Source organism: Hyaena hyaena, unplaced genomic scaffold, assembly GCF_003009895.1.
Source record: "Hyaena hyaena isolate Hyena2069 unplaced genomic scaffold, ASM300989v1 scaffold_1326, whole genome shotgun sequence".
In the NCBI taxonomy this organism is placed as follows: Eukaryota; Metazoa; Chordata; class Mammalia; order Carnivora; family Hyaenidae; genus Hyaena; species Hyaena hyaena.
In genome coordinates, this window is record NW_024081969.1 from 248,849 (window position 1) to 273,806 (window position 24,958).

The following is a 24,958-nucleotide window of genomic DNA, read 5'->3' on the forward strand; positions in this document are numbered from 1 at the left end:
TGGTTTTTACGGTGGTGGCCTGTGCTTGCGCCTGGCCATGGCGGTCTTCCCTTGTCACATTATCTGTGTTTTCCTCTGAAACGCTGCCCGGGTGGCATCAGCAAGGACCAGGATCTGCTGACACTTGACCCTAAAGCGTGGCTGCTGCTTGTCAACCCAAAAGATCAGGTGTCCTCAGGGCAGGCGCAAGGACTTGCGGACGGGCGCCCCGTGCCTGATCCTGCCAGTGCTGCGCTTTCATGGCTGGAGATTCTGTTTCTCAACGGTGCGAGCTCACTTGGTGTCTCTGTGTCCCGTTTGGCCATTCTCCTCACTTCATCCTGTTTCATCACTGCTACATGTGTTATGGTGGTCCGTGGCAGGGGCTGCAGCTCGCTGGAAAGCTCAGGCAATGGTTAGCATTTTTTAACAGCGAAGTATTTTAAATTGAAGCGTATGCATTATCATAGACGTGATGGCATTGCACATGTGAGACTCTGCCGTGTAGTGTAAACGTGTTCATTTGCACCAGCAAACCCACAGTTCACTTGACTTGCTTCACTGTGGTCTGAGGCAGAGCCGGCTGCGAGGTGAGACTGTTCCTCCTGGAGGTGAGGGTGTGAGGGGTGGAGGGCCTTGGCACGGGGCCCACCTGCAGAACGGCCGCACAGGCACGCTTACCTTCTCAGACCCTGAGTCCTTGGGGAGCTGGGTCTTCTCTTTGCAGACCTTGTTTCTCACTAACCAGATTCTGAGAAGTAATTTCAACAGACTTACGGATCCAGTAAGAATGGGTGCTTGTAGGGGGCTCATTTGGTTGAGTGGTCGACTCTGGATCTCAGCTCAGGTCATGATCTCATGGTTTGTGAGTTTGAGTCTCATGTTGGGCTCTGTGCTGACAGCGTGGGGCCTGCTTGGGATTCTCTCTCCCTCTCTCTGCCCCTCCCCTGCCTCTCAAAATAAACTTCAAAAGAAAAGAATCCAATAAAAATGATCAAAAATCAAATGCTTGTATTTTCAGAAAAATCTTAATGTTTTAAAGTCTGTTAATAATAAAGTTATTTAATCTATACATGCCTACGATAATAATTTTCATTTACTTAAAGTCTTCATGGCATATTCGGGATCTTTAAAGAATGCCTACGAGTGTGTTAGGGTCACCAGCCCTCAGACCGGAGGGTTGGAGAAAATGATGGTTTGCATGAAGAATGTAAAGACTTTCTGACGTTTCCCGCACAGAGTCATTGTCTTATGTTTATGCTCTGCTTCCTTGGTATGTTTTGTTCTCTCCGATGCTCTGTTGATGCAGGTATTCTGGCGGGACTCCCACGGTCCATGACAGGTGACTGTCCATGCAGAGGGGACTGTGTGGGCTCCGCGAGTGCTGTGGGCTCTGCCTCAGTGTGTCCTTCCTGCGCACTTACACGCATCTGCTCTGTCGAATGCTGTCGACAGATGCACGGTGAAAACAACATAATTTCTCCAATGTTGAGTCAGAACATTGTTTCATAGGAAAGGCAAGGGGCTTTGGCCTTACACACCTTGATTGATGGACAGCATCGGTTAAAGTCTATCTATGGATTTTTCAGTCCATCTCTGTGATCAGACACAGTAAGCCATCCATCTGGTTGGTAAGGCCAACCCTCTTCAAAGTTTCCCTTAAGCCAGAAGTCCAGCTTAGTGTCTCAGGAAGGGTTCCAGAGTACCCCTGGCCAGAATAAGTACTTGCCTTTCATTTTATTAGGTTGTTAGGTTTCAACGATTTGCTGAGTATTTAAGTCCTAGCATAGTAGTAGTTGTGTAAAAACTACATATACAAACTTCCAGTTGTAAGTAAGTCCTGAGGATGCAAGATAGAGCACGGCGACCATCGTTAGTGACACTGTGTCGAATATTTGCAGGTAGCTAAGAGAGCCAATCGTTAAAGTTTTCATCAAAAGGAAAAAAAAATTAGTGACTACGTGTAGTGATGGAAGTTAACTACAGTTACTGTGGAGACCATTTTGCAATATGTACAGACATCTAATCATTGTTGGACACGTGGAACCGATGTCAGTTGTCAGCTGTACCTGAGTAAGAACGTGTTCCCCAACGGCCGGCCGTGTGCACTTACTCACGGGACACGTATCCCCGTGGGTGCTCATGGCTTCCGCCACTTGCTCTCATTTCCTGTTCCCACACTGACTTTTTCCTTGTGGATGAGGGAATGGCCAGAAACCCAGCCTCACAGTGATATGACCTGTTGGAGGAACAGAGCACAGTTTAATGATGAAACTGAACTCTCTTAAGGCGGCCCAACAGATGTTGACCACTGCTGTTTCCCTTGAAAGTTGAGGTGATCTGGTGGCCTTGTCCCCCAGGGGGCCCTGGGGCACAGTCTGGGGGCTGTGATGCTAACGCTCACTTTCACTGTCTCCCTGTGATTCATGCAGTCAGGCTATTAAATGTGTCCCACATGTCTGCCCCTGGGTGAACCTGGCACAACTTTGACCCTGTGGCTGCTGGCAGTGGGTGGAGAGTGTGGAGCACAGAGCTCTGAGGGTCCCTCGGGCTCGCCTCGGCCACGCTCCGGGAGATCGCCAGCAGCCAGAAGACCCGTTGGGAGCAGGCGGCCGGTGGAGGGAACTGCGTTGCAGAGAGGGCGGGTACAAGTGTGGGTCACCTGGGGGGAGGGGCCGTCGTGGCCCGAAAGCCCCACGGGCAGGTGCCGAAGATCCGGAGGCGCTCTGAATCCTCTGTGGAAAGTGTACATAAGACGGACCATTTCCGCCATCTTGCCGTTTATGGTCAGGGGCCGTGAGGTCCCTTCACAGAGTCGTGCGGACGTCATTGTCTTCTCCCGGCCTTGTTCACCGTCCCAGAGGCCCTGCACCCCCACCCCAGCCTGGGGAACCCCACTCTACTTACTGTTTCTCTGAGTTTGCCCATCCCAGGCAAATTGTCATTACTTGACCTAAGTGACTCATACAGTGTTCACCCTCCTGTGTCCCACGCACCTCACACACCGTGACGTTTTCAGGGTTTATCTGGGTAGTGGCGGGAGTCGGAGCCTCATTCGCTTCTCCGGCAGAATAGCGTTTCCTTGTAAGTGCACCCGCGTCTTGTTCGTTCCCCTGCTGGGCATCTGGGAGTCTCCCCTCTGGGCCGTGGTGCACGTGGCATGCGGTCACCTGAGACCCTGCTCCGCCCCCGGCTCCACACCCAGGGTAGGATTACCTGTCATATCTGTCCTGCGGGTGGCTCTTCAAGGGACCGCAGAGTTGTCCACTGCGGCTGCACCGTTTTACGTGCCCCTAGCCATGCACGTGGCTTCCACTTGTCCACATCGCTTGCCACTTGTTCTTTTGACGACGGCCCTCCCAGTGGGTGTGAGGTGGTCCTGTGGTGACTTTGATGTGGCTTTCTCTGCGACGGGTGGTGGTGAGCATCTTCGCATGTCCTCACTGGCCATCGGTAGGTCTCTGGTGGAGACACGCGTCTTCAGGTCCTTTACAAGTTTTGAATTGCTTTGTTTTTGTTGACTTATAGGAGTCCTTTGTATGTTATGTATATTAATCCCTCCTCAGATGTATGATTTGGGAATATTCCCTCCCATTCTGTGGGCTTTCATGAGAAGTTTGGATTTTAATATTGACTAGAATTACAGCGAGTCTTGATATCTCAAGTTTCTTTTCTATTTCTTGGCATATTCAGCCCAATCAGATGCCAGTGTTTCTAATTCAGAAAGCCTCTTTCTCTTGTCCAGGCATGTTTCTTGCTGCTGCTTGGAAGTTAGCTGCCCCCTTTCTCAGCCTGCCTGGTCTTGTCTGACCAGTACCCCCTGGCACGGAGAGTGTGCACAGCATTTGAGCGTGGACCCCAGCCCCTGGCCGGCTCCCTTGGGATGCGTGCCTCCACTCTCTCAGCTGCAGAGTTGGCAGAGTGGGCGTGGTGGTGCCTAGCAGGGCACGTGCCAGTTAAGTTACTGGTATGCTGTGCACCAGCGCACAGAGCCCCCCACCCCCCAGTATGCAGTAAGCACTCAGTAGTTGTTGCTGTTTTTATGTGTGTGTGTTTTATATTCAGCTGGACTGGAGGAAGCATTGATCATCTGCACTGTCTCCTGAGTTCCTTTTCCCCAGGTACGAGGAGTTTTCAGCAGTCAGCCAAGGATGTGAATTACTGCCACGTGCTTGTACTGCAAGGGGCTTTTTTCCACCGAGAGTTTGTAAAGGATTTTTATGAAGTGATAGAGATTGTCTCTTTGTAGGGAAAAAAATATAGCCCTATAAAGAAAACCAGTGGTGCTGTTGATGGAAGCGAAGGCAAGGAGGTTTAAGAAAACGAGAATTTTTGTTAGAATGTGGAATTCTCTCGAGAGATAAATGCCGTGGGCTTGTTTGCAATTCCGAGGATTTCTGAGTCTCAGGACCTCACCCCTGTGAGTGCCGAAGACCTGCTGGCACTTCTGACCACACGGGCCCTGCCAGGCACCTGACCTTCTCTGTGGCCTCATAGTCACAGTCGGAGCCGGCACCCCTGGCCTGGGAGCCGAGTGTCAGGTCCATTCGTGATGTGGCCTCGTGATGGTGGGCCGTTACAGGCGGCCCCGACCCTCTCCCAGCTTCACACACACAACCCCTTTAAGACAGATGTGCCAGGGGAATGCATCTGCTCTGGCCTCATATTTCTGTCTACACCTTTCCTTTAAGGCAACTGCAGCTCACTGATAATGTGGCTCGGAGCTTCCTCCTCTGTCCGTGAGACCTTGATGTCTGGGCAGTTTGGGGGCACACGGTATAAGGTCAGCACTCAGTTTACATGTTGTCCCCTCCACACCCAGAGGCCGACAGACCTTGAGCCGGCCAGTGTAAGGGCACAGGTGTGGAGCACACACTGCAGCTGCACCGCCCCACCGGGACCTGTCTGCCAGTATCTGAGCCTCTGCTTCCTCTCTGTTCGTGAGACTCTGAGGTCGCGGTAGGCGTGCGACTGGATGGGGGGCGTTTTCTCTGTAGAGATGGCGGTGCTGGATGGAGAGGCGTTGTGACAGTGGTCTTTCCGGTACTTGGCACTCCTGTGCCACCCCGTGTCCCACAGGTGCTTCTGGGCGTCAGTTCCCGCCCTGGGGTAGGAAGTCGCTTCCAGGTTTTGTTAGAAGCATGTACTGTACAGTCGCAGTGGAGAGAGCCCCGGGCGGAGGCGTGGAAGCCTGGGTCCCGGCCCAGGGCACTGCCGGCCTGGGCCTGTGTGTCCTCAAATGTAGAGGCGGGCAGGTGGACGGGGGCTTGGTGCCTTCTGACGCCAACGTCCTCTGCCTGGGTAAGGTGTCAGTGTGCGCCGACCTCAGGTCCCCATCAGCAGCAGAAACACCCCAACCTCCAGCCTGAGCCCTCCCCTTATTTCTGAGGGGGTGGGTGCAGATTCGGCTCACACGGCTCCAGACCATGGCCAAGCCCAAGCCACCGACCCGGGGCTGCCGTGCCGTGGTGGACTGTCCAGAGGAAGGGCCTGGCCCAGAGAGGCAGTGTGGACAGTGCTCAGCTTGAATGTCAGCCCCCAGGACGCTGCCAGTGTGCGGGGCTCACTTGAGCACAACGGGGTTCAGAAACAGGCGCTGTTGTGTCAGGTTTCATCGTTGTCGTCATTTAGTTTGGGTCGCTGCGTGTGGTGCGAGCGATCGACGTAAGAAGTAAACGAAAGCCCTGTGAACAGGTGTCCGTGTTCTTCGTTGGTCGTTAAACAGGACCGGCCTGAATGTCCTGGTGTTGCCCACGGGCAGGCCGCTGGCCCACACCTCGCCATGCTGCCGCCGCGTGTATTTATCTACACTTTGCACTTCGATAGAAGAGCCGCTTAATGTCTCAGACATACTTCCCAGCAAACCTTAAGAGGGAAGTAAAAGCACATATTTATAAAATGCTTTGTAGTCTCTGTAACGTTTCCACGTGTCTCTGCCACGACCGTGGCTGCACTGAGGCTGGTCTGGGCTTGCGTCGGTGCTGGTGGAGCGCGGCATCGTGTGGGCTCGTTCGGATCTGTGGGACGGGACTTCTGGAAACGGTCAGGAGGCCTGGTCGGGCCCTTCAGTACATCTCAGTGCTGAGTGTTGGTTATTGGTAGGGGCGGGTATGAGAGCTTCAGAGCCAAACTAGGGCCTCAGATCTGATGCTGTGTAGACCCCTTATTTAATCCCTCAGAACCTTAATTTACGTAGGTGGAGGACGGGAGTGTTCTCACACGCAGCGCTGTCGGGATTGAACGAAGTGGTGTGTGTGGTTAGCACACAGGTGTCTCTAAAACGTCACTTTCCCTATCTGTTCTCCAGGTACGGAGTGAGGCAGGGTGATTCATGCAGAGAAAGTTTTGCAGAGAGAAATGTTTCGAAAGAGAATGGACCAATCAAATTTATAAAGAATTTTTTATGATGTTTCATAAAGTGAAATCCTAATAAAGCCTAAGGCGTATCTGAGAACAAAGCATCCTGAGTGCAGAATTTGGTTAAATTCCCTGAAAATCGGTAATCTGTCAAGGGAAGACTGTTTGAGATGGCGTGGTCCTGCCTTTTGGTTGCCGTGTGTCCCCACAGGCAGGACCAAGGGAAGCGTGTCCGTGACAGGCAGGAGCCGCGTGGCTCAGAGTCCCTGAGCTCACACGGGCTCGACACGAGTCCCCCAAGTGCTTAGCACCTTGAGCAGCCCCTGCCCTGGCGTGGTGCTCCCAGACGTTGCTCTTGGTGGGGTGAACGGTAATCCCGAGGAGAGCGGGCGGAGTCTGCCTGGCCCCTTGCACCACACGGCTTTTGGGCGGGTTTGCTTCAGGCTGACGCTAAGGGGACCTGACCGTGTCCGTGTTTTAACAGCCCACCTGACTTTCCTCTGGCCGCCTAGTCTCCAGGAGGTAGCAGCCAGGATTTCCATCTCCAAGGACGGCATACGGCCAAGCTCCCCCCAAACGTCGGAAGTGAAGGGGCTCTGTCCCCACGGCAGTGAACACCGCTAGGTGACCTGATTTGAAGGAGGGCAGAAGGGCCCGGTATCCGCCGGAGCCCATGGTGACAAGCAGGTTCACTTACTGTTTCCCCCATAACTCCGGGCGCACCTGTACGGTGACTGTAACAGTGCACTGAGCAAGCGTCACATGTGGGAGCGATGCTGTCTGTGGCTGCACTGAGGCTCCTCAGGACCCTAGGCCTCGACACGGCTCCGTGCGGAGCTAGCGCACAGCTGCCGGAAGAGCTCCTCCCAAAGGGCCCTGGGACCGTTCGGCTCTTGAGGGCTCTGTGGGGACTCGCGTGTTGTGGTCGCAGTCCCGCGTGCTGGTGCTTTATGTGGGGGCATGTTCTCTCCCTATGCTGTGTTCCCGATTGTTGGGCGCCAGGGGCCGACGACAGCCTCTCTGCGTCCAGGGTGCCTTGGCCACCAAGAGGTCCTCGGGCCGCAGTGTCCCCCAGAACTGCTGAAGTCAGGTGTCGTATCAAAGCTGCATGGTTGATACATTTTAGAAATTTATACTTTTATCTTTTCTATGCATTTCTTGGCGCCGTCACTGTGCACAGACCATGTAGCGTGCGTCGGCCCCTTTCTGTTGGAGCTTGAGATGCTCCCTTCATGGCGGAGGCCCCTCCTCCGACGATCTGTGGGGTTATTTCTGCTTGCGAGTGAGGGTGTCTGCGGGTGCCCTCCAGCCGCGCCGCTTGCCCGCGCCGGCCTGTGCACGCGCGGCCGACCTCATTTCCTCTCTCTGATTTCATGGTGCTCTCTGGCTCTTCCGTGTCGGGGCGTGGTCTCGGCAGTGTCTGGATCCGTGCTGGTCCTGACTGCGCCTTGGTTCTGTGATGCGGCTTCAGTTCCCGCCTCTGACGTTTTTACGAGGGAGTGATTGCCTCCTTCCCTTTTCTTCTCACTTCTTTACGACCCAGAGGAGACGGTGACTGAAAGGGCTCCTCTCTGCTGTCTGGGTCCAGAGCCCACGTCACTTGGTGGTGCTCCAGCCGGAAGCCTGCTCAGCGATTTTTGGACAAAAACTTAATTTAATGTTATTTCCCTAAGTTTGTTTTTAATATTTATCATTTTTAGCCCAATTTTTGGCAACAGAATATTTAAATAATAATTACAGTTTTTTAGACCTTTTTCCTACGTAAAAATGTTATGACTTATGATATACCAGTATTTATTGAAGTGCTTATGTTTATAAGGCACTCTGATATAATATCAAGTATATTGAAATCTCTAAAGTTCTAGAGACAAAAGGGAAAAAGCTGAACTTTTCTTAAGGGTAAAGCACAAGTAATATTTTAGAATTGATATAAGCATCACTGTTTGGTTTTAGCTTTCAAGTTAATGCCGAAGCTTCAAACGGCTCTCAGGTTCTTGCGCGTAGCGGGAGGCTAGCCGTGTTTCCTGGATTCCCCTCGAGCGTATGCAGGTGGTAACCCCCTATAGACTTCTGACACTCTTTCAGCACCAGGAAGCAAGAAGGATATCCCTGATTTGGAAGCTGACGGAAGCTGTGAGGGTCACCAGCAGGCTGGGCCGGAAAACCACCCGTGTGAGAGCTTGTTTGAGCCTGAAACCCGGTCAGCTGACTCCATTGTGACAGGTGCCCATTTCCCCGCGAGGTGAACGCAATGCGCTTACTCTCACCCTTCATTCTGGGCACCCTGCTTCCCTTCACCTGCCTCGGCTGCTCTCATCACCCCATTTTACAGATTTTACAGATGGAGAGTTTGAGGTGCGCTGCCCAGTCCCGGCCCTGGCCGCAGAGCTGAGAGGCGTAATGACGTGCTTTGCTTCTTGGCAGACAGACCCCAGGGCTCTTTGTTGCCTCATTAAAAACAAAACAAAACAAAAACAAAACAGGCAGTACTACACAAATACAGTTTTTCTAGCTGGTTTTCAAAGCACCTCTTCGGTCCTTCCTCGGGGCCCCAGGGCCCGTTGTAAGCAAGGGGAAGGAGGCCGTAGGGAGGGAGTCCCAGGACCGTGTCTAACTACAGCCACGCTGAGGAAATCGTCTACGAGAACTGACTGGTGTGTGTTAACGAGCCCAGCCCGGGGTGGGGTGGGCGCCTGGAAGGTCAGCCTGCTTGCTTCCCTTTCTGAGCGTGGGAGGGGTGTGGTCAGCAGATTCCCCGGCCAGGAGCCTCAAGATAGGGGTTGGGTCAGGTGCCCTGCAGGGGAAGGGGCGTGCATACCCCGTGGGGGGTCCTGGTGTCCTGGGGGTCTGGTGCTGGTACCCTGTGGTGAGGGCTATGTGTCATTTGAGGGGCCCTGGGTGCCCTGATGGGGTGCCTGGTGTCCTGGGGGAGGTCTGGTGTCCTGTGTGGGGGGGAGCTGATGTCCTGTGGGGGCGAGCTGGTGTCCTGTGGGAGAGTCTGGTGTCCTAAGGGGGCCCTGGGGGCCCTGTGGGGGGGCCTGGTGCTCTGTGGGGGGGGCTGCTGTCCTGTGGGGGGGCCTGTGTGTCCTGTAGGAGGGGTCTGGTGCCCTGTGGGGGGGGGTCGGGTGTCCTGTGGGGGTGGCTGGTGTCCTGTGGGGGGGCTGTGTGTCTTGTAGGAGGGGTCTGGTGTCCTGTGGGGGGGTCTGGTGTCCTGTGGGGGGGCTGGTGTCCTGTGGGGGGGCTGTGTGTCTTGTAGGAGGGGTCTGGTGTCCTGTGGGGGGGTCTGGTGTCCTGTGGGGGGGGTCTGGTGTCCTGAGTGGCCCTGGGGGCCCTGTGGGGGGGCCTGGTGCTCTGTGGGGGCTCTGGTGTCCTGTAGGAGGGGTCTGGTGTCCTATGGGGGGGTCTGGTGCCCTGTGGGGGGGCTGTGTTGTGGGGCTTAGAGCCTGAGTGCACTTGCTCCTGGCTGTGTCCCCTGATTCCTGAGTCCGTCACCATTTTTAAAAGGAACAAAGCAAAACAAGAGGAGGAAGGTGCCTACTGGCTGAGAGGAAGGCACGGCCTCAAGGAGCGCCTGACAGGTGCGAGGGAGGGTGGGTTTGCTCACTCCTGTGAGTGCCCCCCAGGCACCACGTGTCTGCGCAGCCACAGCTGGTAAGTGAAGCTGATTCGCTACTAAATACGGCGCGCTCTGGGCTCCTGCTATGGCACGCGGGTTCGAATTGTAACCGGGGACTCCAGCTCGGAGCCAGCCTTCTCGTGCGCTCCCAAGGGCCGTGCTGGCCAGGAACGTGGCCATGTGGGTGGGCAGGGCCGTCCCAAGCCAGCGCGTCCACCCCTGCTTCTGCGCACGTGGCCTCAGAGGGCCACCTGGAGGGCCCGCCTCACACCCAGCATGGGCTCACCGTCCTGGGAGCTGCCAGCCACGGCCGCGGGAGCAGGCGGCAGGTGCACACGGAGGAGCCACACACCCGAGCTCCCCCTGCCCTCCTTACCTGCTCCTCGTACTCAGTCCCGGCCGCGGGCCGGCCGTCGTGGCTGCTGGTTTTGGGAGGAGCCCGGCGAAGACCGTGGAAACGCCTCACACGTTACATTGTCGATGAGCCCAGGCCCCAGTGAGTCTCGATACCGATGTCATGGCCGGCGGGCCGCTAGCGTGACCGCTCTAACGTGTCTGCAGGTGGATGGAGTGTTTCTCTGGCCACATCACTTTCCAACAGATTCATCCCTTGTGCTGACAGATGCTGTGTAACAGGCCACAGCTTAGGGCCTTGACACTACAGCCAACATATGTCGTTTCCAGAGGCTGGGGGAGCACTGGGTCCTGGCCCTGCTGTGTGACGGCCTGTGGCTGCTGGACTGTGTGGGGCTGGGATGGCCCAGATGCTCGCTCCCTCCTAGGGCGGCTGCCCTGACCCCTTGGCTCCTTCAGGGAGCGCGACCTGGTGCAGATGGGCTCTGCATGGAGACCACTGAGTGACGCCGCTGGGGACCACGCACAGACCACGTAAGCTTTTCTCAGGTGTTTTTACTGTCATGTTGTATTGAAACTGTCTTTTTATTTGGTGCCCAACCCACGAGATTGTAAGTTTCTCAAATATCAGGAATATATTTTAAATCTTTCATACCCGTGTTGTAGTCCCGTGGAGGTGCCTGGCACGAAGTAAGTGCCCAACGCACATGAGAACAGAACTGATGTTTAACTTGTTTTTAGTTTTTTGGCTTCTAGAGTATTAAAACCATCATTTCTAAGTTCCCCATACTATTGAAATTTCCCCAGGACGTTCCTGGAAATGGGTACTGGGGCTGCAGGTATCACATGTCAGAGTCTTGATGTGCGGTTCCCTGCTTGCCCTCGAGGGGCCACAAGTTGATGTCACCTGGGGCAAGCCCCGGGGAGCCCCATGCAGTGGCTTAGCCCACGTTGGCTCATGTTCATTTTGTCTCCAGTCCAAGTACACTGGGTGAGCTCAAGTGGCGTCTCCTTATTCCTCCAAGTCGCATTTCGAGATCACGGTTACTTGCGACATAAAGTAGGTGGGTGGGGGCTGATTGAACACATGTGCGGTGTTGGTGTTGACTTGGTGTGTCCGTGCAGTTTAGGGCTAGCTTGCGTCGAGCTGGAGGGCACTTAAACAGTGTTCTGGAATCCGGAAGCGTGCTTTTACCCTTTTAGCCTCGTAGTGTGAGAGGGCATGCATGAGGGAGTCAGAGTCTGTCCACAGCCACCCCGCTGACCCTCCGGGCCAGTTATGGAGAGAACTGATTATCGGCCTGATTTCCCTATCAGATGGATTTATGACCATGTTCCGGTAAATGCAGAAGTTTTGTTTGGTGCCAGGTGGACCTCCTACCAGCAAATTGAACCCTTTTCCACATTGTTCACTGCCCTCCTTTGTAAGATCCACTTGGCATGAGATCATGTACGAAGTGTCATGCTGTCGTCTTTTATATCCTCCAACTGCGTGAAAACATAAATACCACGTTGTGCTCAAAATTCACCGCCACGGGGAGTGACCCTGCATCTTGATTGCAGTGATGGTCATAACAATGTGTGCCTGAAAACATGGCAGCAGAACGGGGCTCGAACCCACAGACTGAGATCATGACCTGAGGAAGTCTGAGGCTCAACCAACTGAGCCACCCAGGTGCCCCTGATTTGTAACAATTTTTAAAAAGAATTATGTTCTTGAAAAGGGAACAGTGTGAATATTTGTATGTAAAATCCTATTTTCTTACTGATGCATTGTAACTTAGATGGCTGGCTGTTCCCACATGAGGTAAAGTTTAACGCATGGAATCATGACTTGAAACCCTACCAAATGCTTAACGTGGCTGTGGTTAGTGGGAGCGGCTCTACTGTCCCCTTGGCCGTGCGTCCTGCATCTTGAGCAAGAGAAGCGTCCCTACACGTAGTGACGGGCCTCGTGCTCCTGACCGTCAGCTTGCCCAGCGCCCAGCCGTCAGCACGGCAGGTCTGCTCCCTGCCGGCTTCTGGGGGGGCCCTGTCTCTCCCATTCCTTCCGTGCAGAGATGCCAGTGACCAGATGGACGACACCACTAACCACACACACAGCCTCCAGCACACCCCTGCTGGAGCCCTGGGCAAGGCGCAAGGGAGGGCGGGGGGGAGCCCCCCAGTGCATTCTGTCCCCAGATCCTCCTTGCTGCAAACCCCCCAGAGACCCTGTCATGTCTTGCCCTTTGATTACCTGAGACCTTAGGGGGTACCCGTCCTTGGGAACTCCGGGCCTTGCTGCGGGCGTGGGCTTGAAGGGCCCGGTGTCCAGGGTCCTCTTCTTCCCGTGAGTCAGACGGCCGTCCTCATTATAGAACGTGCTGCCTCTTCAAGAGCCCTCGGACCCCGACTTGAAGCCGCTGACTGTGCAGCCCTGTTTTCCCTAATGCTCAGGCCTCCTGGCCTTGGTGAAATAGATTCACCTTCTGTTCATTAAGGCCTAGTCCACCTGCAAAGCAAGAATAAACCTGGTTTCCATTTTATTAGAAATTTCACGGACCTTTTGTGAGCTAACTGTGTAATGAGCAGGACTGGCTGCCTTTATAATGGCTTATTTGACCCAAGGAGCACACGGATTTTTTTTTTTTTAAATGTTTTTTTTTTTTTTATTTCTAGGAAAGAGAGAGAGACAGCGTGAGCAGGGGAGGGTCAGAGAGAGAGGGAGACACAGACTCTGAAATAGGCTCCAGGCTCTGAGCTGGCAGTCAGCACAGAGCCCGACGCGGGGCTCGAATCCACAAACCGCGAGATCATGACCTGGGCGAAAGTCGGACGCTTAACCGACTAAGCCACCCGGGCGCCCCGTGGAGCACACGGATTTTTTGAAGGCGGATCTAACTGTTGAGAATTTGGCTGTCATCCAGAGTTAAAACCTCGAACAGACCTTAACAGACCTTTACGGACGCACTGATGTGTTTCTTCGGACGTGTGGAGGATGAAGTGGGATGTCTGAATGCACGTGGGGATGTGAGCGTCCAGTAGATCTTCCCCCGGCTTGAATACACAGCCTAGGAAGGGGATGGAGTCAGGCGATCGTGCCCTGTGTCAGCAGGAAGTGGAGTCCGTGACCCTGACGGAGCTCGGCTGCTTTATTCTGCTAGGAATTTGCATCATCAGGAACCTGTTTGTGTCAACCTGCGCTGTGAGCAAAATGGGCCACGTCTCCTCCGTCTGGAGGCATGGCGCCCTTGCTTATATAACCCTGGCACTCTGCAAAGCACGTGGGGCTGACTTGGGAGATTATTATCTAAACTAGAGAATAATCAATATCAGAGGCCCATCCGTCTTCTCGAAGGAGCATTATGGGACTCTGTACCGGATGCTGGTTTGTCACTAACAAGCCTCTGGGGTGCTTGTGGTTTTGCACACTGGATCTCACGCAACTAAAGAATACTGTGAATAATTTGTCTTTCAGAACAGGTTTCCAGCTACAGCTTTAAGTTAGAAAGAGTGTTATGGGTTCATCGCAGCTGTGCTGTGACCAAAAGAATTATTTAGATTCGACAGACTGTTCCTTTAAGAATATCTTTTAATTGGTTAGTCAGCAGCTGTTTGGGTATAAACACACACTTGTGTGCACACACACATGCGCACATGCTTACCTACACACATGCACACACAGACATGTATGAACCCAGAGTGCATGCACACACATGGAAACACACAGCATTATAGTGTACATACACACATACACACACAAACGTGCACAGGCATACACATGCAAACACGGCACACAGTGTACGCACACACATGCACACACATGTCCACACCCAGTGCACATGGTCAAGTGTGCTTGCAAACATGTGGCACACAGTGTATGCACACACACGCATATACACATATGCACATGAGCACACACAAACATGTATAGGCACACATGTGCAAACATGGCACACTGTACGCGCACACATGCACATACACATGCATGCAGACACACATGTCCTCACCCAGTGCACATGGTCAAGTGTGCTTGCACACATGTGGCACACAGTGTATGCACACACATTCATATACACATATGCACATGCACACAAATGCACACATGGCACACAACGTACATGCACACACATGCAAACACACACATGCAGATACAGACACACATGCACATGTGCTACACAGCGTACATGCGCACACATGTATATGTACACACACGCACCCACATGTGCACCCATGTGCAGACACATGCATGTGCAAACACAGATGCACGTGCACACACACGCACACACATGCACACACGCATGCACATGCATACTCACACGCACACATACACACAGGCAAACACAGACGCACACACATGCACACATGCATGCAGACATGCACATGCATACAAACACAGACGCACACACATGCGCAAACACAGACGCACACACATGCACACATGCATGCAGACATGCACATGCATACTCACATGCACATGCAGGCAAACACACATGCATATACACATAACACATGCAAGCACATATGCACACTTGCGCACTCGGTTTGAAGTCAGCAGCACCACTGGTTTTCAGGCAGTCTGCAGCTCCTGTTAAAGACATTCAGTGGAGCATAATGAGATTTAAGAAAAATCTGAGCGAGTGGGAGTGGTTTAGCTAGTAGGTGGCCACCTCAGGGGTATGATTTGAGGGACCTGAGAAAATTATCATCCCAATTTCCTGCCATACTTACTGTCTTTTTTCCTTTGAAAATTAATTCCTGAGGGTCCTGAAGACTTTGTTTTAACCCCTGCAGTTAAACTCGAATCACATCTTAGCAATCTAAACTATAAAGTGGTTTGGTGCTATTTCCCTCAAGGTGTATGTACAGGCAGGACCCAAAAGAATGAGCCCAGACAAGTAACCCTCAGGGTTGGGTCCTTCAGTGACCAAGGAATCAGGAGCTGGGACAGTGGTTTTCATTAGGGGCTTGTGCATTTTGTCAAGGGGATTCTCTTGTTCTGTCCTTCACTCAGCGTGAACAGGACACAGGAACACATTCTCAGGTCCAGACCAGTTCCTGGGGTGGCTCAGGCTAGGAAGCACGGCTCTAACTGGAGAAGTGGCCTGGCGGCCCTTTCACAGGCTCTGCAAACAAAGGCCAGGTGCTTAGCGAGCCCCCGCGAGCCTGCCCACCTCCCGGCCTCTGCCGCCTCCCTCAGGTCCAGCTCGGAGCTGAGCTCTGCCGCGTCCTGAACGTGGATCTTCAGCTGCCATCCTGTGAGCTGCTCCTCTGACATCATCCACCTTCCATGCCTGGCACGCCTGAACGCCCACCCGTGTCCCCCTCTTAGTTGTCTCTGTTTCCGTAATTGAAAAAGAAAGCACCAGTGGAAGGAAGCTTTATAAAAAAGTGATACCATTTTCGGGATAAAGAGTGCCCCGAACACTTGCATCCTGGCTCCGGAGGCTGGTGAACCGGGAGCTCTGTGTCCGTGTTCTTGGGAAGCTATGTCCGGGCTGGGTGGACGCTGTCTGTCCAGCAGCTTCCTCTGCCCACAGCCTCTCTCTGCCGACCTTCCTGGTATGTTTCAGGGTAACACCCAAGTGCTTGTTAAGTGCCTGACGATTTATTTTTTAATTTTTTAAATCTTTATTTCTGAACATAAAGACACAGAGCCCAAGCAGGGGTGGGGCAGAGAGAGAGGGAGACACAGAGTCCGAAGCAGCTCCAGGCTCCGAGCCGTCAGCACAGAGCCCGATGCAGGGCTTAAACTCACAAAATGCGAGTTCATGACCTTGGCCGACGTTGGAAGCTCAGCCGACTGAGCCACCCCAAATGCCTGATGATTTCAACATGTGTCGTATTTAACCTCCAGACACCCTGGGAGGCCACTGCCAGTGTTATTCCAACTTTACGCAGGAAGAAGCCTGGGCTGGGAAGGTACTTTGCTCTTTGTGCGGGTGCTGAATGCAGAGTCGTGGTGCCCGGGCCCCTGCCCGCCCCCGCATGCCCACGCTCTCTCTGGGACGCCGGGACTCACACCAGATTGTTGACAGACCCCCGCTGCTCATGTTTGTGAGTAGTCAGCAGCTATCTGTATATGTTTTGAGCTTTTGAACTAAGTCATTGGTGTGAAAAAGTTAACAAGCATTTGTTAAGTGCCTACTGTGTACAGTCTTGTGTGCAGGATAGAATAGGGGTAGCCTCTTGTAAACGGATGAGGGAAAGCATAAATGCTGATGAAAAGAACGGGAAGAGTGTGGAGGCTGATGTGCTGGTGTCGCTGGCGCTGTGATCCCGCAGAGTTCAGGATGGAGGACTCGCCGTGTGAGCCCCGGGGCAGGTGCTGGACATGGGTCTCGAAGGAAATTTGGGATTGGTACCCAAGGGGAGGAGCGCCAGTGTGGTGTCCCTGCACCTGAGGTCTCCTGCACTGCGCCGTTCCCAGGTGTCACAGGTGGCCGTGACCCAGGTGGTGCTAGAGGGTCCTCCCTTAGACAACAGACAGAGGGTGCTGTCCCCTTGTGCCACGACCAGGCAGCAGAGGTGACGTGTCTCACTGCGTTATGTAGGACATCCACACGTGGGGCTGCTGCCCAGCACCCCTGCTGGCCCTGGAGCCCCGGGGTCCTGACCCTGCTCCGCACGGGGTCTGCAGGGTGACCCTGGAGCCCCGGGGTCCTGACCCTGCTCCGCACGGGGTCTGCAGGGTGACCCTGGAGCCCCGGGGTCCTGACCCTGCTCCGCACGGGGTCTGCGGTGTGCGGGGAACGTGTTCTCAGCTTCTCCACCCCGTGCGGTCATCCAGTCCTGCCCCTGGATGGCCCCAGTTCGGGGCCAGTGAACCACAGTCTGTGTCCCCCTGCCTGTGGTCACGAAGCTTTACCGGCCCCCGGCCCCCCGTGGGGGTCCATCCTGGCCGGCTGTTTCCCCCGCAGTGATCATTGTGGCAGAGGACGTGTCCTCCTCAAAGGCTAACGTATTTCCTCCCTGGCCCTTTATGGGGAACGGCTGGCCCTGACCTCACTGTCTCTGGACCCTGACCGTGCTTTGCTGTGGGCAGACTCCCAAGGTCAGGGCTTCCTTGCTGGTTTACGGTGGTGGGTGGGGGCTTCGAAGGAAAAACCAGGAACAGTTGGTGGGACCACAGAGTAGCTCCTGCGACTGTGGTTTGCATTCGATCAGGCCGCTCTCTGCGAAGACATCACCTTTTACTGTCTTGCTAGTTGGCGGCTCTCGGCCCCCCGCAGGTGCACGTGCGCCGAGGCCGCGGCAGCCGGAGCACCTGGAGACGGTGGCCCCCGCCCTGCGCTGCTCCGCGCGTGTGGGCCGTTAGCACGCGTTCCTCTTGACAGGAATTAAGTTCCTTCACCCTCACGATCACGCTGAAGATTCCTAACTCGTGATATGTAACCAGAGTTCGTAATTTTTACATTAATTGGCTACTTTATTCTAGACCTTATTCTCGGAAGCGTTTTGTTAATTCAAAGAAGACACATTTCAACTGTCACTTCAGCCGAAACATCGCGGTTTGAGATTTCACCTTCTTGTCTGTTAAAGAACGTTTGGTGCCTCGTTGTGTGTGATTTCCTTTCCAAACCTGAAATCCAGTGACAGCGTCAAGCTGACGCGGCTGTCTGGGAGGACGGTCGGAAGGCAGGCCCGTGCGCCTGGGGCGGAGACGACGCGTCTGCGGGTGACGGCCACCGGCCCCCGTCTGCTGCCCTCCAGGCTGAACAGGTCAGTCCCGTCACAGTGCTCTTGGCCTGTCCTGTGTGGAAGGGTCCTTTGTTGTGTGCAGTGCCACCACCCCGGTCAGAGCTGCTCGTTTTCACGCACACGCTGTTCTCTCCTAGCGAGCACGAAGCGCTCCTCACACCTGAGGAACACCGCGGATGCACCGCCGGCTCCTGCCCGGATCACAGCTCGCTGCTGGAGTTCAGGAACCCGCCCCTCCTGTCCTGGGACGTTGCACCAGGTGACACGCACCCAGACCAGCGCGTCTCCACTGCAGAGTCACCGCCCCAGGACGGTTCGGCCGCACCCTGCTGGAGGAGAGAATTCTGGGTGTCGAGTGTGGTGCCTGCCCTCCATACAGGCTTCCGGACGGCCTGGCCATCGTCATCTGCGGCGGAGGCCACGTCCCAGTTTGCAGGTGAGTATTTCCGCAGCATTTAGTAATCCTGTGTCTGCAGGGAATGGGGCTTATTTTGCTTCACATTCTGACTGTTTCAGAGTTCGCTTTGCTGTGATTATACTTGTAGAAGTGTGTGGAATCTGTGTTTCGGCCGTATTCTCTCACCTGCTGGCATCTGCCCGGGACACATGTGGGGTCGGTGATCCAGCCTTTGGCTCAGGATAGGATAACCTGAGTGATGCCCCAGTCTTGGGGCATGAGAACGGTGCCTTACGGGGCACAGCGTGGACTGGGGGCCCTTCCGGCACAGCCCGTGTGCAGGGATGGAAGAGGGGTGCAGACCAGGCGCCGCTTCCCCGGGAGCACAGTGCAGTTATTCTGTGAGCTCTGGCTCAGTATTTCCGTCGCCAGCACGTAAGACGCACAGCAGGAAGCAGATGCGCACGTTGAGGCCTGATGGCGGTAAGCCTGTCTCTGTAAAGTCGATGCGTTGTTTTCCAGGGACGGATAAACTTTACACTTACTAAGTGTTTGTGTGCTGGAGCAGCGTTGGCCGATGCGCTTGCAGTGAGGTGAACTCTTCGTTTATTCGCTTTCCAAGTAGAAGGAGGCCGTCCTGTTCCTGAAGAAAACGCTGAGCTCCCATTTTAACGGGAGATGGTGCGTTAGCAACTATGGGTTGTTAGCAGCCCGAGAGAACAGGTGCTTTCCGGTCCTTAGGCTACCCCGAGGCCCTTGCTGGCTGGAACACTGGCTTCTCTCAGTGAACAAGGGTTTGCCGAGTTCTTTCTCCTAGTGAAGTGCTCCAGACCCTTCTCCGAGGAGCGAGGGCTTGCACCCGACAGCTGCAGCGTTCTAACATCTGCCCATGTACCGTCTCACCTCTTTTTGTACTCAGAGAACAGGGTGAGGGCTTTGGAATTGTGACTCTGTAACTTATTAGCTGACTCAGCATGTGATTGAGAGTGAGAGGGACGTATGGCCGAGTTACCAGGACACTGAGCACCTGCTGGGACTGTCCCGGGAATACACGTGTGACCCTGATCGTAGCGCCCCTTCAGTTTTAAAGGAACGGAAATCCAAACAAAATGTCCCAAGCAAAAGTGAGTTGGGTTATCCAGCTGTTGGTGGAGACCTTCCAGAACCCAGGGCACGACAGATGGCACTAGCATCCAGATCTGGGTTTGCCTCACTGAGGGTCCACACTCGAGAGACTGAACACAGTCTTGCAAACTTGGGATTTGGGGCAGAGTGAGTCTGTCTGGCTCAGTGGGGACCACCATCCCTCCCCGCCCCGCATCCATGTGGTTGCTGGTCAGGGTCCTTGGGAGCAGGTGGGGTGGTAGCCAGCATCCTGCTGCAGGAGTGCTCAGTTTGTACACACTTGGTAGAGAGAGATGCTGAAAGGGGGGGGAGAGAGTTTACCAAAAGTCAGCTGATGGGTGAGTGTCAGACTGAGGGTGGAAATCCGTCTGCTGCTGTGATGGCCACGTGTGTTTACAGAGTAATCAGTGTTACCTTCACCGTGCTCCTGGGGACACACAGCACCAGCCGAGGTGGGACGCCTTAAGTCCTATGAAGATATGGTCGTCCTTCATGCTAGGAGCTTCATAAGGCGGATCCGAAAGTGTGGAAGTGCTGATTTTCCTCAGGCGTAAAGATCACTACATGACCAGGCATAAAATATGGTATATTTTGTGTCTTCTATTTATTTGCTTAGAGAAGAACAATTGAAACCACCTCATGTCCTGGTGATGGAGGTGGCTTCTGCGATACCGGACGTGGCTGGGGCGCCTGTGGCCTCTGAGATCCAGGGTGTGGCTGGGGCGCCTGTGGCATCCTCGTTTGGGTTCCAGCAAAGACGCTGTGACTTGTGGGGGTGGATCATCTCCGGGCCAGTTATCCGAGAGATTTCCCCCGAATTACAGACGCACAGATGTGGGCAGGCAGAAACCCGTCTCGGCTGCACTGATCTCAGGTGGTCAGAGGCCTGGACAGACTGTCCGTTCACATGGTGAGAAGAGTTAAGGAGACAAAGTAATTCCCTAAATTGGTAAGAACTCAGCTGCAGACTACACAAGACTTAGATTCAAATGATCTTGCCCAGAGTTTATTTCCTGAGGGAGAGGCCGGGGACGCAGGCTCCTCCCCGCGGTGTCTCCTGAGCACGTCTGTCACACGCCCGGGCCTCATGGGCCTTCCCCGGTTTGCAACAAGCAGTGTGGGCCTGTCACCTTCCGGCTTCCTGCCAGGTCAGCACCCCCCGCAGGCGGCCTTCTGGGACGCCTCCTTCCTCAGTGTCCCTAACAGTGTGGCCGGGTTGCAGGTGTAGAAGGGAGCTGTCCCCCCACCGCCCCCCTCACCCTCCGGGACAGGGGTTCAGATGGGGAAGTAGACCCCTCCCCTGCTGGCAGTAGAGGTCGACCAGAAGTGTGCCTGTTCCCACTGTGCAGGGCATGTCAGACAGAGGCTGTCACCGCGGGCAGACTTGCGGTGACCTGCAGGCCGTGCCGGACGTGCACAGGTTTTGTGCAGAGAGGAGGAACCTGTCAACCAGCGAAGTCCCAGGGACACACGTGGAGCCCGTGCCGTCACCGTGACCGGGGCACTGGCAGCTCCTTCCCAGGCGTCAGCGTGACCCTGCCTTGCAGTTTCTCCAAGGACGCAGCGCCGCTGACAGCGGTCCCATTCCATGTGACGAGGTGGTCAGCGCGGCAGAGATGGGACTCTCCCGAAGCGCCGCTTCAGCTGCCACACATACAGAGTTCTTTGAGCTCTGGATGAATCTTTCCAAAAGTGTGTCCCAATGCACTTCCAGAAAGATCCTCACGTTTTCAGATAGAAATCCCAAGTGTTAAGTTTGGTGAGAGGTGTTCCTTCCCAGCAGCCCAGTGGTCATAACTGGCCGGGCACACCCTGTGCCCCGGCGGGGCCCCTCCTCTCTGCAGTCACCGGCCCGAGACCAGTCCAGACTCCAGAGCAAGCCATTGGGAAGGACTGCCCAGGCTGCCCAGTACCTGTGTGTGTGTGATTGCACGTGTGCGTGTGACTGCTCGTGTGTGTGACTGTACGTGTGTGACTGTACATGTGTGTGTGACTGCTCGTGTGTGTGACTGCATGTGTGTGACTGTACGTGTGTGACTGTACGTGTGTGTGTGTGACTGCTCGTGTGTGTGGCTGTATGTGTGTGGCTGTGCACGTGTGTGTGTGACTGCTCGTGTGTGCAACTGGATGTGTGACTGCTTGTGTGTGTGGCTGTATGTGTGTGTGACTGCTCGTGTGTGTGTGACTGCACTGTGTGACTGCACGTGTGCGTGTGACTGCACTGTGTGACTGCACGTGTGCATGTGACTATGTGTGTGTGATTGTATGACTGCACGTGTGTGACTGCACGTGTGTCTGTATGTGTGTGACTGCACGTGTGCATGTGACTGTGTGATTGTATGTATGACTGCATGTGTGCGACTGCACGTGTGTCTGTGTGTGACTGCACGTGTGCGTGTGACTGTGTGATTGTATGTATGACTGCACGTGTGTGACTGCACGTGTGTCTGTATGTGTGTGACTGCACGTGTGCATGTGACTGTGTGATTGTATGTATGACTGCATGTGTGCGACTGCACGTGTGTCTGTATGTGTGTGACTGCACGTGTGCGTGTGACTATGTGTGAATGAATGTATGACTGCACGTGTGCGACTGCACGTGTGTCTGTATGTGTGTGACTGCACGTGTGCGTGTGACTGTGTGTGATTGTATGTATGACTGCACGTGTGCGACTGCACGTGTGTCTGTATGTGTGTGACTGCACGTGTGCGTGTGGCGGCTTCCAGTCCCCGCCCTCAGGGCCCTGCTGTGCCCGCTGCAGCGGGGTCCCGCGCCCTCCCGTCTCTCCTCCCGTTCGGGGCCAGTTCCCTACCTTCTCTCATGACTGGCGAGACTCCACACTCCCGTGGCCGCCGTGTCTGCGCTCCTGTTTCCGGATGGTGCTCCCTCCTTCCGTCTGCACGTGCTCCCTTCGCAGCTTTGTCGAGAGTTTGCTGCTCAAATGGCCCGCACGTTCCTGGCTGCCTGCTTTCCCCTCACCTCCACCTCCTGTGTCTGTGTCCGTGGCTGCCGGTGCCACCCAGGTGCCAGACGACGTGGCAGGGACGACGTACGCCCCACCTGTGCCGGATGAGGGCCTCGTGGCTTGGGTCCAGTTGAAAATGACTGCCCGTGGGAGCTGCTTGAGCTTCTTCCCCACGTCACCGGGCCTCCCCTTGGTGACACAGCTCTGGACTGAGGGGCCTCTCCCTTCCTGCCACCGTGACGTGGGCGCCTCAGCGGTCCCCGTCGCCTGTGACCGGAATCCCTTCCTCCTGCTGGGACAGTGGGGTTTGAGGCAGAGCCAAAGTGAAGAGAAGGTGACCCGTGCTCTTGCCCCTCGATGGGAGGGGGGCGGTGGTGAGGGTTCATTCTGCGTGCTCGTGACAGTCCCAGACGCTTCCCGCAGGAGGGCCCCGCGCAGGTTTTCAGAAGCCCTATTGCCCGCGCGGGAAGATGGCCTCGTGAGTGTCCCGTGTCTCTGGGGATTGGACCAGATGACCCCCGAAGCCCCCGGCCCTGCTTCCCCACCTGGGGCGTGGCTCCTTGAAGCAAGGGAGAAGCCGGAGTGGAGTTCCAGAACGCGCTTGGATGCCTGGGCAGATTAGCTGCATTCAGAATGCAGCTGATGTCGGTGGCCACGTCTTATCAGGTTCTTCTTTCCAGATACACGGCGATTTCTTGTCTGTGCACGTGCACACATAAACGTGTGTAGAGAGATGCAGTTACTGTACGTGCATGTGCATGTGCATTTACGTACGCATGTGTGCACGTATTCCCGTGTGTGTGTGTGTGTGTGTGTGTGCGCGCGTGTGCACACATGCGTGCAGATGCAGCCATAGTTACAGCCCCGGACACTGGGAAAGGGCCTGACGTGGCGTCCTAATTGCATGGGCTCTGTGTCCCTGGGAGAACCCATCTTCACTGGAATGTCTGTCCTTGTAGGGTTCTTCTAGAACATTCTCTAGTCCTGGCCCATACCATTTCTACCCAGCCACCCTCCCGCTCCTGTCCTCACTGTCATTCCCTGGCCCCGTCGCTGTATTTTCTGGTGCAGCTGTGGCAGCAGACGACCCTCGTCTGCAGGCTGTTTGTGATGTGTCTGTTCACCTTCTCTCTAAACCTGCCACGGGCCAGCACTGGGACGGCAGAGCTGCATGGCAAACGGCCCTTCCCAGAGGAGCTCATTTTCTAGTTGGAAGACGGCTGTCAAGACAATAATGTTCGTGTGGCAGAAACGGGCCGGGGATGGAGACGGCTGTCAGGGCGTTTTAGGGAGGGTGTCTCTGGCTTAAGTGACTGGTGCGGCAGGAGCCGGCACGCGGCATCCGTGGAGTCCTCGGCCGTGGGCACCTGCACCAGGGAGGATGGAGCCTCCTCCCCCTTCTGGGCCCCACCTCGTGCGCGGCCACCTCTCCCCCACTGAAGCCGTGCCTGCTGGGCTCTAACTGCCACTAACCTTACACTGTGAGGGAGAGGAAAGAAAAACACAGGCGATCTGGGCAGGTGTCCCCAGAGTGGGTGCCTTTCATGCTAACAGAGGGAGTGACACGCGGCCTGAGGCGCTCCCACGTCTGTCCCTGCAGTAGCTGTGCCAGCTGTGAGCTCGCAGCCGGGGCTGGGCCTCCCGGGAAGGAGGCACAGAGCTAGACGCTGCTGGGAGGCAGAGCTGAAGCCTCGAGGGCACCGTGGGAGGGCACAGCATGAGCTCCTGGACCAGCCCCAGCGAGCGCGAGCCCACCGTCCGTGGTCCCGGGAGCTCTGGGGTCCACGGCAGTGACAGAAGCACTGGAACAGGCCGACGTCTCACCGGGTGTGCGGATGGCGGTGCCGTTTCCCGGGCACACGTGGTGCGGTCGCCCCAGGCCCCAGCGGTGCAGCAGTGCCTGCACTCTTGGCCACGCTGCCTGTGACTTACACCACTGCTGTTCTGCAGAATTTCCTAACGATCTTCCTTTCTTTGCAGGTCACTCACGGAAGCCAGTTCGTCACCTCACTCAGCTCCACATCTGCAAACTGAAAACAGTTCACAACGATAGCAGAAGAACTCAGGATGTTCTGTCGCTGTTTAGATATTCTGTTGTTTTGTATCAAAATATTGAACACTGAAATTAAACCTTTATAAAACATTTGGTGCAATTCAGACTTGTTTTTGACGTTCGCTTAAGGGATGATTGATGTAAAACTGTAAGATACTTGAGTGCGTTTCGCGGTGACATAATGTGCGTCCGTGTCGTGAAAGGGTCCCCACCATCTGGTTGGTCACCATCTGCACGTTACAAAGCTGCAGCGGGGACTATTAAGGTCTGTCCCCTTAGCCGATCCCATCACACGCTCATGGTACTGACTGTAATCACCACGTGACATCAGATGTGCGGCCATGTTCTCCTCACAGCTGACAGTTTGTGGCTTTCTACCCACCTGTGCTGTCTCCTCAGCCCTGGACCCTGTGTGTGGGACACAGACC

The 24,958-nt window shown here is 55.0% G+C and overlaps 1 long non-coding RNA gene across 3 annotated transcripts in view; it reads left to right on the forward strand.

Moving 5' to 3' along the window:
- The window catches only part of LOC120225138, a 239,938-nt gene extending 215,318 nt beyond the window's left edge, over positions 1 to 24,620 (forward strand). For all 3 annotated transcript variants that reach the window (XR_005526743.1, XR_005526745.1, XR_005526744.1), the window contains 3 exons: positions 17,727 to 18,010; positions 18,127 to 18,425; positions 24,458 to 24,620. This is a non-coding gene — a long non-coding RNA (uncharacterized LOC120225138). The remainder of the gene's footprint in view (positions 1 to 17,726; positions 18,011 to 18,126; positions 18,426 to 24,457) is intronic.
- The last annotated feature ends 338 nt before the right edge of the window (positions 24,621 to 24,958 follow it).